The sequence below is a fragment of the Trachurus trachurus genome, assembly GCF_905171665.1.
Source record: "Trachurus trachurus genome assembly, chromosome: 5".
Lineage (NCBI taxonomy): Eukaryota > Metazoa > Chordata > Actinopteri > Carangiformes > Carangidae > Trachurus > Trachurus trachurus.
The window spans coordinates 16,297,228-16,315,453 of NC_139896.1; the positions used below are offsets into that span (position 1 = coordinate 16,297,228).

Here is an 18,226-nt window from a genome sequence, read left to right on the forward strand (position 1 = left end):
TTTCTTCTTTAGATATTCACATTGTTCCTGTATTTTTCCTCCTCTTGTACTTCTTTTTCGTTTTGTGCCCCTTATGTTCAAGCATAGCATTGATATATTAGTAGTAACAAGAGAGCTATACTTCCTCTACTTGGAGACTTCCATCATCACCCTGTCCTCTATAAGGACACAAGAAAAAGTATGTGACCACACGGCTAATAAAGAAAAAGAAAGGAAAGGGGAAAAAATGATGGTGCTAGGAAACCTCAATGGAAATTAGAGGTTTGGTTGAGAGTGTCTTGGTCATTTAAAATATTCAAAGATTTTACATTTACATTCAAGAACTGTTAATCTGCATGAAACTTACATAAAGGGTTATGGGAATTTCTAAAGGAATCTCTTGTCCGGAGGTTTATGTTTATAAAGGGAGGCAATTCAGTTTTGTGGTTACTACTGTTGTCAGTGGGTACCAACTAAGATGACTCCAAAAGAAAAGATATAAAAGAAGAACCCAATAGTGACAGCTAAAGGCTTACAGGAAACAATTGAGCTGCTGTTGACTCCTCTACTTGGTTTAATAGAGGACGGTGTCATGGCAGGACATGGTGAGAGGTGTTCACAGAGAGGCAGTTCACCATCGATGCAGGGGAACAGAGTTCTCAAAGAATAATGGATGAGGTGAAGGTGGCTTCCTGCCAGGTGAGGCTCAGTGAGAGTTTCAAACTATCCAGTGACTAATCTATCCATCTTTTGGAGTGACCCAGTCAGACCCCAAACCTTAACCCAGACGAGATCATCACCCCAATAAACTAAATACGTAACTCCAAAGCCAGCTCCATAAAGAAATGGTTTTCCCAGTAACTTCACTGACCTGCACAGAGTCCTGACCTTAACCCAATTCAATCTTTGGGATGAACTGGTGTGCCAACTGTGACCCAGGCCTCATCACTCAACATCCGTGCTGGACTGGCTTGCTGTGGCTGAATGGGAGAAAATCAATCAGGCAGGAAAGCCTCATCAGCATATTCCAGTCGCATATCAATATCAATGGCTCAACTGAGATGTTCAGTCGTATGTATCATGCGGGTTGTGTGCATAATTGTGATAATACACACATTCATCAATGGATGAACCTGACTCAACCCTGTATTCAAATTACGTATAATTTGTAATAATATTCAAATACTGCTCTTTTATCAACTTTAGAGCCAATCATTCAAGGACAACACCTTTCTCTCTTCACAGCCCCATCTAAGCTTATCATGGCTGCCTTTTATAAACTATGTCACACTGTAAGGAGAGTTATGACCATGCAAAGTCAGTGTATTGTGATTCAAAAACAAGATAGCCCCAGAGGAAGAATCTATCGAGGAAAGATGAGAATCAGAGAGGAGACAGTTCAGGAAATACTGTAAGATCTCACTGTTTCCTGAAGGTAAACAATAATCTTATCTGGGTAGGGTGGTGCTGACAGGTGAGTGAGCGCTGCAGCAAAAGTCCAGAAGGGTTCAGGAAAAGCGGAAAAAGAGGTTTTAGTAAATGGCATGTGACTGGAGTGGTGTGAGGGAAAAGGAGGTAACAATGTGTTTAGAAAATAAAAAGAGTACCGTACTTTCCGGACTATAAGCCGTTACTTTTTTCCCCGCCCCGGTGTCCCAGCTCTCGTCTCTGCACACTGCACACAAACTCGCTCCATCACCCGTAATCTTTTGTTTATGACAGTTCGTAACATTATCCGGTCGCTCCATTTATTGATTTTTCACTGGCTTCGTTGTCAACCAATGCACATGGGCGAGAGGAGCGTAACCAAAACAGCGGAAAAGTGAGCGGACTTGCACAGTGCCCTACTGTTTTTGTGTAAATATCTCATGTTACAACATGAAAACCTGCAGCTTATATATTCAAGTGCAGCCTATATATGTATTCTCTTTTAAACTTTAGCTGGTGCAGCTTATACTCAGGTACATTCTATAGTTCGGTATATGAAATTTGGGCAGCATATACCCAACACTTCTCAAACTTTCAATTTAAGATCTGTGAATAATAAAGACATCGCTCAGAAAATACTTACTGACCTGATCGTAGTCAAGTCCAGCTAAGACACAGTCAGTACATTTACATGACACTTGAAAAAAACGAATTATTGCCTTAATCCGACTATAACTGGACAACTGAAGTGCATGTAAACACCTTAGTCCGACTGAAATCGGAGTTGAGAACTCCGATTAAGACACCCAGATAATGCGATTGGAATTCGATTTTCTCCGTCATGTATACGCCTTAGTCGGAGTATAACTGGACAATGCATGTGCGCATGCTCCACAACAGTAGAGACGGCACCAAGTGGAGCAGAGAAGCCGCCCGTCAGCGCCAATTCAATGCATTTTACACAGCGCGACCAGCAAGAGTGTTTTATTTAAAAAATAAAAAAAGAGAGAGAGAGAGAGAGAGAGAGAGACAGAGGAAAAAGGAAGCCCGTATCCTATTCTCAGCACGAATCCGTCCCAGACTGGCGTGTCTGGTCGGGAACTGCAGTTGAGAATTTATTATTAAGTTTACTACGTTGTTTATATTCAGTTTTTTACGAGGTGACAGAAAAGTCAACAGGACAGGGGGCGTATTAACCCGCTGAAGCAACGGGTGACGCCGCATGAGGGGGCGGACCCCGTCAGTTATTCGATTTTCTCAGTTGCATGTATATTGAGACAAGGACAGAAGTCCGACTTGACGCCAAAATCGAATTTTGAGCATAGCTCGATTAAGCTCTGCATGTAAACGTACTGACTGTTGAGGGAATCATGATACTACACTTGTTGAGTGGGTTACATGAAACTGCATCAACAACACAAACTTAGAGGGGAAAAAAAACTCTTTGCTTTCAGACCAGCAGGACTTGGCCAGTAAAATCTCAGTGGCCAGAACCAACCCGTCGCAGGGAAACCATCAGAACCACAAATAAATTTCAAAACTCTGCCTAACTCTCATTTACAGTGTAAATTATGCACAAGGTTTGCTTTAGCTCTACCTTGGCACTGTCAAAACACTCCTCTGATACCTCAGAGCTGTTTCAACCTACATCAAACCAAATCATTGTGGAGAACTCGTTTCCCTCAGCTCCACATTTTTTCTCTAATCCTAATCTATTTGAGAGGATTTTTTTTTTATATGAAATCAACAAGAGTTGGCAGATGCCTTGTTCTGCATTTTTGTCTCAGTGCAGCTGATTTAGTGGGAAACTGGCACATAAACCTAAGCTTAAAAACACACAGGAAATTACAAGCTGAATGAAGCAAAACAACCTATTTGGTTCTTTAACCTTGGGCAGATGTGCATCCAGGCGTGTGTGTAATGACAGATGCCAGCATGACTGTGGGTCACCACAGCTTCCAAAGAATGTCATGTCAGAGCCCAGCGGTCATATAAGCAGGCAGATCTTTTCAATTCACTGGAAAAATGGAGGCGGAAAATCCCATCCTTGAAAGGGCACAGCTGAAATGCATGGAGGGCAAACTGTCTGTGATGACTGTCAACTTCACTCCTGCAACCGAAAAGGACTCTCTTCAATTTAGCTGGTGTTAGGCCATGTGGGGGAGTGTAACCAGCCAACCCTAATAGGTTTGACAGACTCCTCCATTGTGCCTAGGTTGTCTTTCATAACCCACCACATCCAGCTAATAGGGCTCTTGTCTTTCCTCACTCTCCCTGAAGAAGAAAAGTGTCAGGTTTTTGGCTCTCAGTGCTCAATACTCAACTAATGAGAGTGATCTATCAGCCGTATTGAATTCCACTCCAAAGATTGAAACAAACACAGAGGCAGAGGTAGCACTTTTACAGCTTCATCCATGTTTTTCCAGACAACGCTACCGAAGTGTAGCAGCAAATCCTGTACTAATGGCATAATGTTGCTCTGCCCATACAAAGCTGCTTCGATGAGACACTTGTGAACTTCAGATATTCTTCTTTGTCACTACTGTTTACAGATGACCAGGCACAGTGAGGGAAGTCACAGGACGGAAGGGGTGACGGGGCGCAAGGTAAGCAAGAACTGATTGAAAACATGACGACATGCCCAAAGGAAATCATACGCTGTCAGTGTGAGACCAACAAAAAGATTAACCTGTCCTTTGTCGAAAGCAAAATCAATGGCAGATCGTAAACAAGTGAAGCGATGGGAGCTCTGGCTTGAAGTCGGGGGCCCTGTCAGCCGACAAGAGATGGGGGAACATGAAACTCTTACTGAAACCGGCATAGATGAGATAGTCACAGGAGGAGCTTTGGAGATTGAGATCAGTGGGCTGATAAAACTGAGTGGATGATATCATCTGAGGATGTGAGATAGCCAAGGTTTCCCCAGAATTTGTCTCCGGATACAAAACAGAGCACTTAACATTAGCACTGTTGTATTATGCTGTGAGTGGGTGGAGACTATAGCCGTGTTTCCACTACATGGTACCGACTCGACTCGACCTTTTTGCGTTTCCATTACGTAAAAGTACCTGGAATCTGGTACCCGGTACTATCTTTTTAGTACCTGCTCGGCCACCGTTCCAAAACGGGTGAAGCGGTACTAAAATGTGACATGTAAACACTGCAGACCACTGATTGGTCAGATAGTCGTCACCAGAGGCCGCGGGTCATCAGATATCACCACATTTTAATAAATAGCCTAAATGTTTTAAAAATGAACAAACTATGCAAGTCTGGTCGCTTTTCCGCTGTTTTGCTACCCCTCCATCTGGCCATGTGTATTTGTGTGGCGACCTGGGACAACCCGTCGGAAGTCGCTGACGTTCTATTGTGGCAAATAGCCAAAATAGGTGGAAAAGTACTATTTCCACGATTTTGATATTTTGTGTGATTCTGGTACTTTGAACTCCCTACTACATCGTGGTGAATAAATATTTTAAGAAAACAAAACGGAAAGTTCCTTTTTTTATGTTTTGGTGGCGAGTAAAGCGTTTCATTTCCAGCTGAGCTGCAGCAGCAGCGCTAGAGGAGACAGGCACGTTGTTTTTGTAGAGGTAACATTCAAGGACCCTCGGAAAGCAGAGAATCCCGCGATTCAGATGCTTTTTTACAGATGAACTTTATCATAAACGGTTCGGAAGTTATAATATGCTGTTGATGTTTTGTAAAACATGTGCAAGTGCCAATGATAAGTTCAGTTTAGCGCCGATGCTACGTTCTATTTAGCATTGATGCTACGTTCGGGTTAGCATCATAGACTGTAAAAAGAATGGACGTAGCGTCCGTGACGTCACCCATTGGTTTTGGGGAGTCGTTTTTGTGACTCAAATATGGTGGCCTGAACAGCGCCATGTTGGATTGGTCGGCCGAGAACCCGCCCACTGGCCTCGAAGCAGCTGTCCACGGAGCTGCTCGGACCTGTCACTCAACGTTTCCGCGCCCTAATTGGCCAGAATCTTAACCTAATAACAGTAAAACGGTAGAGTTAAAAAAAAATTCACCCCCCTCAGAGTGTGTGCGGGGGTAGAAACTATCGATTGAGAAAAAAAAACGTTCTGACACCAGGCTTTTAACATGTTTATTGAGGATGTAAAATCGGTGATTTTAACATGGGGGTCTATGGGGAATGCTCCCTTCTGACACCAGCCCCCAGAGGAAGCCGGGGGGATTGCAGTTTTTTGAACGCGGAAGTGAGCTTCACTTCTCAGACCCACAACTGCCCCCTTGGTTAGCATAGATGCTACGCTCGGTTTAGCATCTGTTCCCGTACCACGTGATTACACACACCCTATACGGTCCCTTCTTGTCATAGAGGCACCATTCAAAGACCCTTGGAAAGCAGAAAATCACACGATGCAGATACAGTTTACAGCTCATCTCCATCATAAACGGTTCAGAAGCTGTTTAATGTTTTGTAAAACACTCGTCTTTAGAGGGTTAAAACAGCAACGTTCTATTTAAAGCCATTTTCAAAAAATGGAAATGTCAAAATCCCACCATGTGAAGGGTTTTCCCAGGCCACCACACATTTGTTTACAATGAAGCCTGCGAAAAATCAATACATGGAGCAATCGATAACGTTATATATCATATACGATGTACGTGTACATTTGTGTAGTCTTAACTGTCATAAACAAAAGATTGTGGGTTACGCAGCGCGTTTGTTCGCGGTGCCCAGAGATGAGAGCTGGGACACCAGGGCGGCAACTGAGTAACTACACTGATGTTGCAAGGTTGATTTTCAGCCATGAGACGCCAGGTGGAAGGCAGAGAGCCTCCATTCTCACTTGTAACAAGTCACAAGTCATGTAGTCACAATTACTCCAGAGCTTTTTAATTAAAGGGATAGTTCACCCTAGAATGATATTTCGCTCATTATCTACTCACCCTCATGTTGACTAAGGGCTGGAAGAATTATCAGAGTCCACCGTCCCTTCTCTGAGTTACAGGGGGTCTTGGCGTAGCAGTGCATTTCAATGCAACGGTTGCAAAGGGACACCAGAGCTCTTCGTAAAAAAACACACACAAAAAAACATCCAAATACCTCCATGATGCTCGTATGTAATGTCCATCTTGTGCTGAAGCCCCAAATTGCGTAATTGTCCCGAAAAAAATTAAATAAGTCCACATTCCAAGCATGTTTGTAGCATTAGCTCCTAGTGTATGTTGTCCGGTCTTCCGCTGCCAGCGCGCATGCGCAAGGTTCGCACTGATACTGAGACCGACTGAGACTCGAGTCGGTCTCAGTGCGAACCTTGCGCATGCGCGCTGGCAGCGGAAGACCGGACAACAAACACTAGGAGCTAATGCTACAAACATGCTTGGAATGTGGACTTATTTAATTTTTTTCGGGACAATTACGCAATTTGGGGCTTCAGCACAAGATGGACATTACATACGAGCATCATGGAGGTATTTGGATGTTTTTTTGTGTGTGTTTTTTTACGAAGAGCTCTGGTGTCCCTTTGCAACCGTTGCATTGAAATGCACTGCTACGCCAAGACCCCCTGTAACTAAGAGAAGGGACGGTGGACTCTGATAATTCTTCCAGCCCTTAGTCAACATGAGGGTGAGTAGATAATGAGCGAAATATCATTCTAGGGTGAACTATCCCTTTAAGGTAAAACATGTGGCATAACCACAGGAAAAAATCCTGCTTAAGCCTGCCACACACATAAAGATAATCAGGCTGATTTTGCCCCGATTTTCCCCCTTCCGACCACGGACAGACATCGCCCGATTATCTTAAGCTCTTAAGATTATCTTATAAGATTCTCTTGTAGTGTGTGGTGTGTTAAGAGTCAAAATTCCCCCGACAATCAGCTCGGAAAACGTTCGGCGCCGATAATCGTAAGTATTAAACATGTTCAATATTTACGATTATCGGGGCCGACAACCGTGGCCGTTTCAATCAAAAGTCAGCCACTTCTCCGCACAACACCAGCAACCCCACAGAGAGCCACAGTGCAGCCCTGGCATTACATGAGGTTCACACACACATTCACGCATACACGGGAGATTTCCTGATAGCCGATAGCAAAGACGGTAGCGCTCATAGCCGGCCACAGCCGGCAATAGAGCAGCCATGTTTAAACGATCATGTGACCGCCGCTCACAGCCCGTCATGTGACAGCGCACGGGTCCCTATTATATATTGGACAGCCGCTTGACTGCTCGGTGTCCGGAGCCACAGACACACACAGATGGGATCGTTGTAAAGGCTGAAGTGTCCCGCTTTCATTTTTTTTTTAATTACGTCGCTCTCATTGTCCATTCCGGAAATGGACCCGAAAGAGTAGCTACAACGACACCCCTGGTATCGCTGGTGATGCCGCGGATCTCTTTCTGAGTTTTCTGACCGGAGGGTCAAGATTCTGAAAAATCTTAATGTGTGTGGTGTGCTGTGTTTGGAATATTGCAGGACACCACACACAATACGATCAAAACTGTTCAATCACAGATTTTTTATCTTCATGTGTGGGGTCTCTCACAGATAAAAAATCGGTTGAGATTTATAAAATCTTTATGTGTGTGGCAGGTTTTAGTTTCATTTTATTTTGTTAAGTGCCGTCTCTATGGCGACCAGCTACTCTAAAGGCGGTACTATCCTGTAATGGAAACGATCTCTAGAATAGCACCTGGTACCAGAGCTGAGTCAAGTCCAGCCAGTATCTTCAATTTATACGTTTGAAACGAGTTTTTGAACTATATTTAGAGGATGAAAAACAGTTTTTTTGTTTATTTGTTTGTTTTTTAAATGTACATTTTTTTCCCCCAAATATCAAGATCAGCATTAGCACCAAAAAATCCATCTCAGTCGGTCCCTAATAATAAAAAAAATAATCATCATAAACAGCGTCACATTTTTCTTAATGGGTATTCTATGGTAAAACCTTAAAATCTGAGAGGATAATGAGACAGCATGGCTTTCACTGTGATTTTCAAAGGTTTTAAATACAACATAAAAGGGAAATGACAAAAGCACACATATTCTCACCCACCACTACTGCAATCCAGTTATGCATACCAATTTATTGTTCTCCGTTGTTATTTCTACCTCAACTCAAAGAAACTGATGTGGAATAGTGGCTCTCTGTGGTCTGTGGTTTCTTAAAATACTGTACACTTGATAGTACAAAAGAAAACAGTGCATTGTTTTTTGTTTCTTCTTAGAAATAAGTCAGAAGCCCTGATAGCACTTACCAGCCACAACAGCTCACTAAGTAAGCCAGCTTGTTGAGTTTCTGAAACATGAACATAGTTTACTGCTACAACAGACTCCAAACCTTGCCTTCTTATTAAGCCATTAATACTGCAAGCAGGAAAGTTCAATAAAAGTGGATTTATGAGTCAGCTCCCACCTTTGTTTCAGGTGTCTGTTCCCTCAGAAACCAACACCGTCAAGATTTACTGTTGTTGGTCAAAGATTCTAACTGAATAAAGTTTTCTTTGCAGAAAAAGTGTACATCTAATTCTGCAAACAAATTTCCACACTGCTTAACTGCAAAACATTAAAGTCTTTGGTAGAAAGTAGTACCAACAAAACTATGTGCACAGTTACTACTCAATATGTTTTTGTTCTTGAGACCCACCATCTTGAGTCCAAAGACCACACAAAACATTATTCCTGAGTCAGTTATCGCCTAATCCTGAACTAACTGCAACAGTTCTTCAGGTTACGAGACTAAACAGGAAAGAAGCCATGTGGGGGAGCTTCACCACTGTGTCACCAACAGCTACATTCCTGCTGTATCCTCCTTCCTGATGGATGGGTCGTCATCTGATGACCCTCTTTGTTCAGACTGAGAGGGAGCACAAAAAAGGCAAATGTAAGAGACCATGTAAGCACAGAACATTCAGCGTTTTACTGTTATCCGTCACTTTACTTTCTAGCATTCCGTGCCCCATTGGACTTTTTTTATTTTATTTTGAATGTTCTCAGAGCTTAGTAATAAGCTTGGCGAGAAAAAATAAAAGTCGCATTATCACCAGCAAGAATGATAGTCAATTACAACAACACCAAAAACCAATATATGGTAGGACCATGCACTGTGTGAAAATAAGGAAATAGTTGGAACCTAGTGTCAGTTGGTTTCACCCCTTGGCTCATCTCCTCCTCTCCGACCTCACATAGCAATAAATAAATGTTTTTCTCTGGTTCTGTTGTCAAAAGAGGAGGGTTTAAAATAGAGATTGAAACCCAGACTTTTAAGACTAAATGGTGCCGCTGAAATCCTGATATTTTCCATGGTGTTGTCTGACAAAATAAACCTTTCTGCCACTCACTGAACAGAGTGGATGTGAGAGCAGCATTAATGGTGACTATCCAGTGACAATCCACTAAGTTGGCACCAATGCAAACTGCAAATGGCCCATTATAGAGACTCTTTGTGTCAAGTCATTTTGAAAGGGCAGCCACCAGTGGGAGAACTCCTACTTAGTCCTTGGGCCAAGACCCAAAATTTCACATATCACATTCGCAAATTCTAGTTGTGATTTTTTTTATTCCTATACACGATGTTTGACCGACGCGGAGAGAGCAGGAGAAGCATGCTCCCTGTGCGAGGACGCGCGCTACGCTTCCGCGGGCAGTGCGTCCGGGAGACCCAGGTCCGACAACGCAGCAAGGAGAACAACACGTGAGGAGGATGAAGATGAGCTACTGAACGATGAGGAAGGATTTAGAAATAAAAGTCCCCCTCAGATAAAAGCCTGCCCCAATAAAGGCTGGGTCTCCTGGGCAATTTTGTAAATAAAGGCCCCAGTCATCCTGATGAAATTAACATCTGTCACATCTGTCTTCTATCACGGACACCATTTTTCTGATGTGTAAGTTAATTCAAATTTTCCTTACTAGCAATTTAAATCTGCCCAATTTTCAATGGTTTCCAATGGGAGTTAACCCTTCCGTGACCATTGTTTGTCCAACCTAGCAACAGTAACCGTGGGGGGCGGGGCCTTGACAAAGGGTCAATTGACCCTAAAGACACAGTCTCCTTGTAAACCTGTGGGAAACACTGGGCCCAAATGATAATTATGGTCTGTGTGTACTCTCCTGTGATTCTTGTCCCAGGCACAACGTTTAACAGCTAGTAATCACGACAAAACATTTCGTCCACCTCCATGTTGAGTATATCAATGAGATAAAGGCTAAATGATGGAAAGAATTTTTCCAAAAAGACAAAAACATCACCATGCTCTTTGTTGAATTCATTTCCGTCTTCTACTTCAACTCAGAAATCAATACATCCACTCCTAATGAGGTGAAAAAAACACTGATGAGGAATGAAATGTTTTCTTGTAGAAAAACTGCAGTAACACTGTTTTATGGCAAATGTGCCTCCCTGACAATCAACGTGGCTCCAGCAGCTGTCAGTCCAATCATAGCAAGGATTAGGATAATTAACATTTTCTAGACGCAGAGAGTTTTTCAATCAAGTATAAAGTTTTAATAATCACAGATGAATGGGGCTGCAGGGAATTATGCATTGCATTTGTTCATGCACTTCTCCACAGTGCCTTAACCTTCCATCTGGAAACACACTTCATCTGGGTGAAAATTACCTACTGTATTCAATGTTGATTTTAGGCAAAAATAAAGGCGCACTAAAACCAAAAACCAATGAAACCGAGTTTTAAATACAGCATGACCTCGGCATGCCGTGCGGACAGAGTCACACACAATGCAGAGACTTCCCGGTAGCTGCACAGGGAATGGCAGGAATCTTGGATAGCAATGTGGGCAAATGCAATCCAGGCATGCTGTAATGAACTGGCAGGGGGCAGCAGCCAAGCCAATTAAATGATATGAGCCTGACAATAAGTGGTTTTCATTATATGACCCCAAGAAACCCACTGCAACCAAATTTAATTATCTCACAATACAAAAAAAAAACATATTACAATTCCCATTACAAGTTTCAACTTGCAATTTCAAAGATTTTTATATTGGCTAAGGTGCGAGAACTAAAGTGCCTTTCTAAGTTTCAATAGCCATCTCACTTTCTTGTCTGTGTAAAGCTGGGACTAGGAGAATGCAGCTTCAAAAAGTGTAAAAAGCCAATAAATGTGATTTCTCTCATATTTCATTTCTGGTTAAGTGCTGTTGCCCTCTCCTGTGGGTAGAGAAAATAAGCTCTCACGGGCTGCTGTACAGCCGGTTGTCTTAAGCCAGGTTTTCATTTTCTTCTCAGTTCCTGTGTCAATTACATCTGTAGTTGTTAAACTGAACAGGGTAATGAAATTAACCTTTTCACACGCAGAGCAATACATCACAGCACAGCCGAGGAGGAGAGGCACAGTGGGCAGGGTAGCAGTGGCTGACTCTCTGCAGGCAGCGCTGCGTAGGATAAGATGATAGAGATGCCAGACTAGACTATAAATACATAAATCCATGTTGCAGATGCCCAGTGACATCAATTATTAACAATATTATCTCAATACAAACTTTGAAAAAAAAAGGCACTGTCTTGTACTTTAAGACTGTAATTTAAAAACACGATAAATGTAATGACATGGTCCATAATTTTACTTGTTCCAGTTAAGATGTAGCATACTGATGCAACATCTGGTTACACAGCCTGACTGTAAGCTGCTTCTTTCACATGTGTACAAGGGTTCAAACTACCACGTGACACTTTTAATACACTGTCCTCATTCACTTCTTTATGCCAGTGAGAGTAAACACACCTTAATCAACCATTAGTTGGTAATAAGGGCATGATCCCTCACTGGCTTCCCTCTCAAACAACTGCTAATCACTCTTGATGGAGCGCTCGGCCAAGCTGGAGGAGTTTCAGTGGCTCCATCGGTGTAAATATTATGCTTATATACCACATGGTCAACTTACTTCTACTACTTGAATATGTATGAAGGTTTCAAATATATCCGGTAACGAGTCTTATCCACCATGTAATGTTTCAGTGAGAGCTTGTCTTAATAGATCTTTTGTGTTTACTCATTCAAAGCCTGCCCATCTTATAACATGTATATTTAATGTGCCATGTATTGTGAATGTAACCATCGCAGCCTTTTGTATTGTGATTAGAGAACATGAAAGCAAGAGCCATCTATTCTGTTATGCACATTTCTTTCAGCTCCTCTCTTTATCCTACTGCACAGGGGAGACCTCAAACGGTCACACACTCAATGCGCACATTCTCTACAAACATATACACACTCACACACAGCCACAGGCTCATTACAGGCAGCACGACTGAATTCCAGTGTTTTTTTTCCTATCATAATAAGATTTAAATACAAACCAAAATACTGTGAATTTAGGGAGAACAGGCACATCAGACGCTTAACCACAAAAAAATTATTAGCTCTTTCGTGCATTTCCAAAATGACTTATGAAATTAGCCTGAAATTTATTTACTCGTGAAAGACAACTTCTGGTGGAAGAAGACTGATACAGAGCAGAAGTAAATAGTGCATTTGATTGCAGGTAATGTACAATATTAGCCCCACACCAGCCTCAATTTGCTGTCTGCATGAATCATGATGGAATAAAAACAAACCCTCAATCTTATTGGAAGATACTATCATTCTCCCTGTGAGCAGAGAACCAAACAGCAATACAGCAGGCTGCCAGCAAGGTGTGTGTGTGTGTGTGTGTGTGTGTGTGTGTGTGTGTGTGTGTGTGTGTGTGTGTGTGTGTGTGTGTGTGTGTGTGTGTGTGTGTGTGTGTGTGTGTACATTAGTGTATGCGTGTATGCATGGGTTATGCATGGGTTCTGAGAAAAGATGGGGGCAGAGAAAAAAATATTAGTGGGCAGTGTAAGGGTTATGGCACTCAATGGTTAAAGTTTGGGTAATTTGACGTGATGACATCATCACACAAATTGTGTAAATGTTACAGTACTTTCTGTGTGGGTAAAACTGTGTTTTTTTTACATGGTAACATGTTAGTTGGCTGCTGCCCACAATAGCTCATAGCTATTGAATGCAATAGGGAACGTTCATTAATTTGGTGATCCATAATTTAACGAGGTGACAAACTAAAAAAACATGAATACAAGTCGGACCTCTCACTTCAGTGACGTTACAGTAACGTGGCCTATACCTTCGAAATTGGCTCCACTCTCTCTACATCCTTGTAAAAGACCTTCACTTTTGATAGGCAGCTAAATCAATACACATTAGAATTTATTTTGGACTATATAAAACAGCGAGTGCCGAAAGAGCACCACGCCGGAAACCCGGCACTTTAAGACATGATGTTTTATGTTTCTGATTTGGGTAAGGTATGTAAAAGCTACTGTATAGGTAAGGTCAGAAAAAGTCTACAGGAAAGGAATAAGTTGAGTAAGTCAATGTAATGTCATGAAGATGTGGGTGTGTGTGAATGTGAGAGAGAGAGAGAAAGAGAAAAGGCGGGGAAGTGCAAGGTGGAGATGTAAAGAAAGATACCTGAAGTTTGCACTCCAGCTGAATCCTGTAGGTTGGCCTGGGCAAGACATATATTGTCAAAGAGAGAATGACTTTCACTCTGGCCGTGGTTAAAGTGCAGACCTCTTCGGCTGCACTTCTACAAACCTGATTGGCACTCTTACTGCCATCTCTCTTTGTACTGTGTAGTACAGGCTCGAATCTGACAGAAGCTAAGTTGCCAACCAAGGTGCAGATCAAAGTCTTGACAAAGGAAATATTAGCTGCGAGTTCTGGAGTATATTCTGATATGGTTGAACTCCATTTAGGAAAAATGGATATTGATACATACGATGGACCATCCTTGAGTGTGTCCTTGTTTTGATGGCAGCCGCCATACAGGGAGACACATGAACAGAGCAGCCTTCATCTAATGCCAAGTAGATTTTTATTGATTTCTTGGTATGATCTCAGCATGTTAGTAAGGGCATGATGGAGAAATTCAATCTGCATTTGAATACAATAAAGGTCAAAATGGATCTTGTTTACTATCTTGACTTTTCTTTTACCTCTTATATTCCCAGATTATTTTCTTACCCTCTAAAAGAATCTAGTCACAGATGGTTTGAGACTTTAAGCTACTGTATCTGCAAGACTCCCATCACCACACAGAATACAGGTGCGGTGAAGGGATTTTTGTCTGTGGCGCTGACAGCAGTGAAAACTTTCAACAAAGTTCTGTTTACCTCCATTGTCGGCTTGTGGTGGTGGCAGAAATGACAGAGTTGGATATGGTGCCTTCAAGATCTGAATGTCTGCCTGTCTTGGTGCATTCAAGCTAGGGCTGCTGTCCCGGTTTTAATAAAAAAAGAATTATGTCGTTATCATTTTCCGTTATGGAAACAGACACGAAAGAGTACAACAAAACCTCTGGCATCACTAGCGATGACGCCGACCTCAGAAGGTGAAGCGGCCGCTGCTCTGTGACTGACAGGCGGATACTTGTAAACAAGCAGTGCACAACACGTTACGTTTCACCTTCATGATGCGGGCTATGGGCTCTGTTCAGCTGGATGCAGCCACCGCACCTTACACAGGGTGAGAAACAACCACAGACGCGCTTTTACGGGAGAAAAAGTCCGTTCTAAACACCTAGTTGTAAACATGCTGCTTTGCCTGAGTGTGAGCATGGGGAGGAGGGGCGACGCCACTGCCAGGCTGCCTGCTCAGTCAAGTGAAGGGGAGAGAGAGAGAGAGAGAGAGAGAGAGAGAGAGAGAGAGAGAGAGAGAGAGAGAGAGAGAGCGGCGCAAGGAGCTGGTTCAGAGCTTTTCTGAAGCAAAATATAAGTTGAAATGTTGAAAAAAAGAGAGAGAGAAAACATTGCGCATCCTGCGATGTGACTATCGCGCATGCGCACATCGCAATGTACGATGTAAAACGATATAGCCTATCGTGCAGCCCTAATTCAAGCCCAAGAGGGCAGGGCAGTGAATCTTTCAATCAAATCTTATTATCTGATTTGAGTACACTCAGTCCACTGAGTAAGAACATGAAAAAAACATGGATGGAACATGGAACATGGAATGACCAAAAAAGTATCTACCGTAAATTCTCAAACAAAAGCAGAGTCTCAAATAGACCTGGCCGGTCTCCTATACTGGCCAGGGGCCTCATTTATAAACGCTGCGTATGCACAAAAGAAGGCGTACGCCACTTGTAAGCAACAACATTTGGGATTTATAAAAAACGAACTTGGCGGGAGAATGTGCATAGCTCCACGGCAGCTCTGACCCTGCTGTACGCACAAAATCTGGAGAAACGGGAAACTGTGACCCCAACAGCAGAAGGATGATATCAAAGAAAATATGTGAAATTGATACATTTCTGTGAAATAATCAAATGTTACCTTTCACATATCATAAGGATATATTGGCAAAAACGAAGAACGAGGCATAATTGAAGCTGAACTGGGTGTTGGAAAATTATTTTCTCTATTCTCATTCAGAGACACCTTATAGAATTAAAGAAATAAAGGAAACTTTTAAGACCTACAAGGAGTGTTCATATGATTTTACACATTCATAGTGTTGTGAAATCAATTGACCTTTCGCAAAACCCCGCCCCCGAACGGTCATTGTCCAATCAGACATCATAGCAACCGTTACTATGTAAACAAGGTCCGTCAAGCTTCGGACCTCCGACAAGCAAAGTGTATTGTCGGACAGTAGTTACCCAAAGAGTTTGGCTGGGGGAGTCGTGTTCTTTCCCTTCCCAAAGCTGAAAACACAACAGGAGAGGAGCCTACAATGGGTCAAACCGTGTGGAAGCCCCCGCAGCCGGACCCTTCTCCCACTCCCAGCTAAATGTCATGAAAATAAACAAGCATACAGCCTACATCTGCTCCAAGGTAAGCTAGCAGGACTAGGGCTGTATCCGAAATCACTCACTACTACAGTGTTTCCTCTAGGATTTTTTTTTTTTTGGGGGGGGGGCGATCGGACCTTACAACTTTCACTTTCACCAAGCACTGCTGCAGCATGCGCGCTTCTCTCTCTCTCTCTCTAGCTCTGTGTGTGTAAATGTCAATAACAAACAGCGCTATGAGGAGATGAATGAACGGAACACATGCAGCGGTGCATTTGCGACAATTTAAAAAAATAGAAGGAGCTGTACGTATGAGGAAACACTGTAGGCCTACTATAGTGTACTTCCATAGATTGAATCCTCTCGGTGGGGAGAAAAAAAGAAAAGAAGAAGCTCTGGTCTCGGTCCGCGACACAAACACCACGTCCTGTTACCCGTATTCTCTTGCAGATGCGCTACATGATGCAATTTATGAATCGATAAAAGACGTATTTTGATCATCATTATGTTTACATTGTGACCACGCAATTTTGTAGTGGTGTCAGAATGTTTAGTGATTATTAATATTCATAAATATAGCGCTCATATGCCTCTGAGACTCTGATGCCTCAAGACGCTCAATATAAAAACACTGTTTACACTCGGGCAGCATCAAGAAGCTTGTCGGGCTAGCAACGGTAACTAAGGGGGCGGAGCTTTTGTGAAAGGTCAATTAACGCATAATAATCATGATTATTGTAATATCGTGATACATTCTCTGGCAATAGTCGTACCTCTGGCAATAGTCGTACCAAGGAAATCTGTAATCGTGACATCCCTATCATGCATGCAATCGTTCTTACTGAGCAGCTTGTATTGCTGCCCCGCTGATCGAAAAACAGCTTGCACCGACAATTAAAGGTAAAGAACCGATTGCTATGACTATAGGGATTATGGCAATGGGCGAATTTGCCTTTAATAAATCAGGGACAGTGTAAGGAGCTGTATATCTTGTCTGTGGTTCAATGGGAAATGGGTTGTCATAACACTAAAACTAATATTTGTATAATAACTGCATCATCACCAGATACTGTGTGCTCTGTTTCTCTGGAGGAATATTAGTTTATCGTCTAGGCTTTTCATTGTGGGGCGTCTGGGCCGGCAGCAGTCTCCAGCTGCACAGTAGTTCATTGGGGTAAAACAATACAGTGGCTGTCATCAGTTATTCTTCCTTATGGCTAAGAGCTGGGAGGAGAACTGCTCTCACTGGTGCTTAAGATGCAACTCTCACTGAGCAGGCAGTACAGAAGCTGCCTGTGAGTGTAAACACGGCTGTATGTGACCAGTCAGGTGAGCAGTTTGAGAGAAGTGGAAGGCCAGAGGGGGAAAACAGCTTGAAGCCTCTGTCACAGTCTTTACATTAATCTGATGAATTCATATCATTCCAAAGAAAATGCTGCAATTAGACGACTTACTTGAAGGGGCAAAGAAAAAAAAAAAAAAGTTTTTCGTAATGGGCCTAATTTTTTGGGAACTTCGAGCTGTGAATTTACCATCAAGCCAAGATGACACGAGACTCTATATACTGTTTGTTTGTTTTTATCAAGCATTACTTTACAATATAAAAAAGAAAGAAGGGCACAATGCTCACTCCCCACATCAACCTGAGGTAATAAATGAAACAAAACATTATCAGGAATAATAATACAAATAAGATACATTAAGAAGAGAAATGCATCCAAAAAGAAACTCAACTAATATGTTGAATAATATGATTTTCAAAGTTCTTTAAACTACGTCTTGGAGAGAAGAGAACCCCTGTTTTTACAGCTTTACTTTGTAGGAAACCTTCGTGATCCACTTGGCTATGACAAGGGGGCAAAGCTTATAAATATTAACTGCCCAGTAATAATGTGATAGCAATAATCTGGAAGGGTGATGCCACCTGGTAATTTAGGAAGCTGCAAGATAGTTAAAACAACCATTTTGGCCAGACCAACCTGTCATGAACAGCAATAGAGGCAATTTGTCAAAACGCAACAATCAGTGCGGCCCACCAAGAAT

At 42.4% G+C, this 18,226-nt stretch overlaps 1 protein-coding gene across 2 annotated transcripts in view; it reads right to left on the reverse strand.

The window, feature by feature from the left end:
* iqsec1b (IQ motif and Sec7 domain ArfGEF 1b) overlaps positions 1 to 18,226 on the reverse strand; it is a 202,102-nt gene that overhangs the window by 151,123 nt on the left and 32,753 nt on the right. The gene's annotated exons all lie outside the window — the stretch shown is intronic.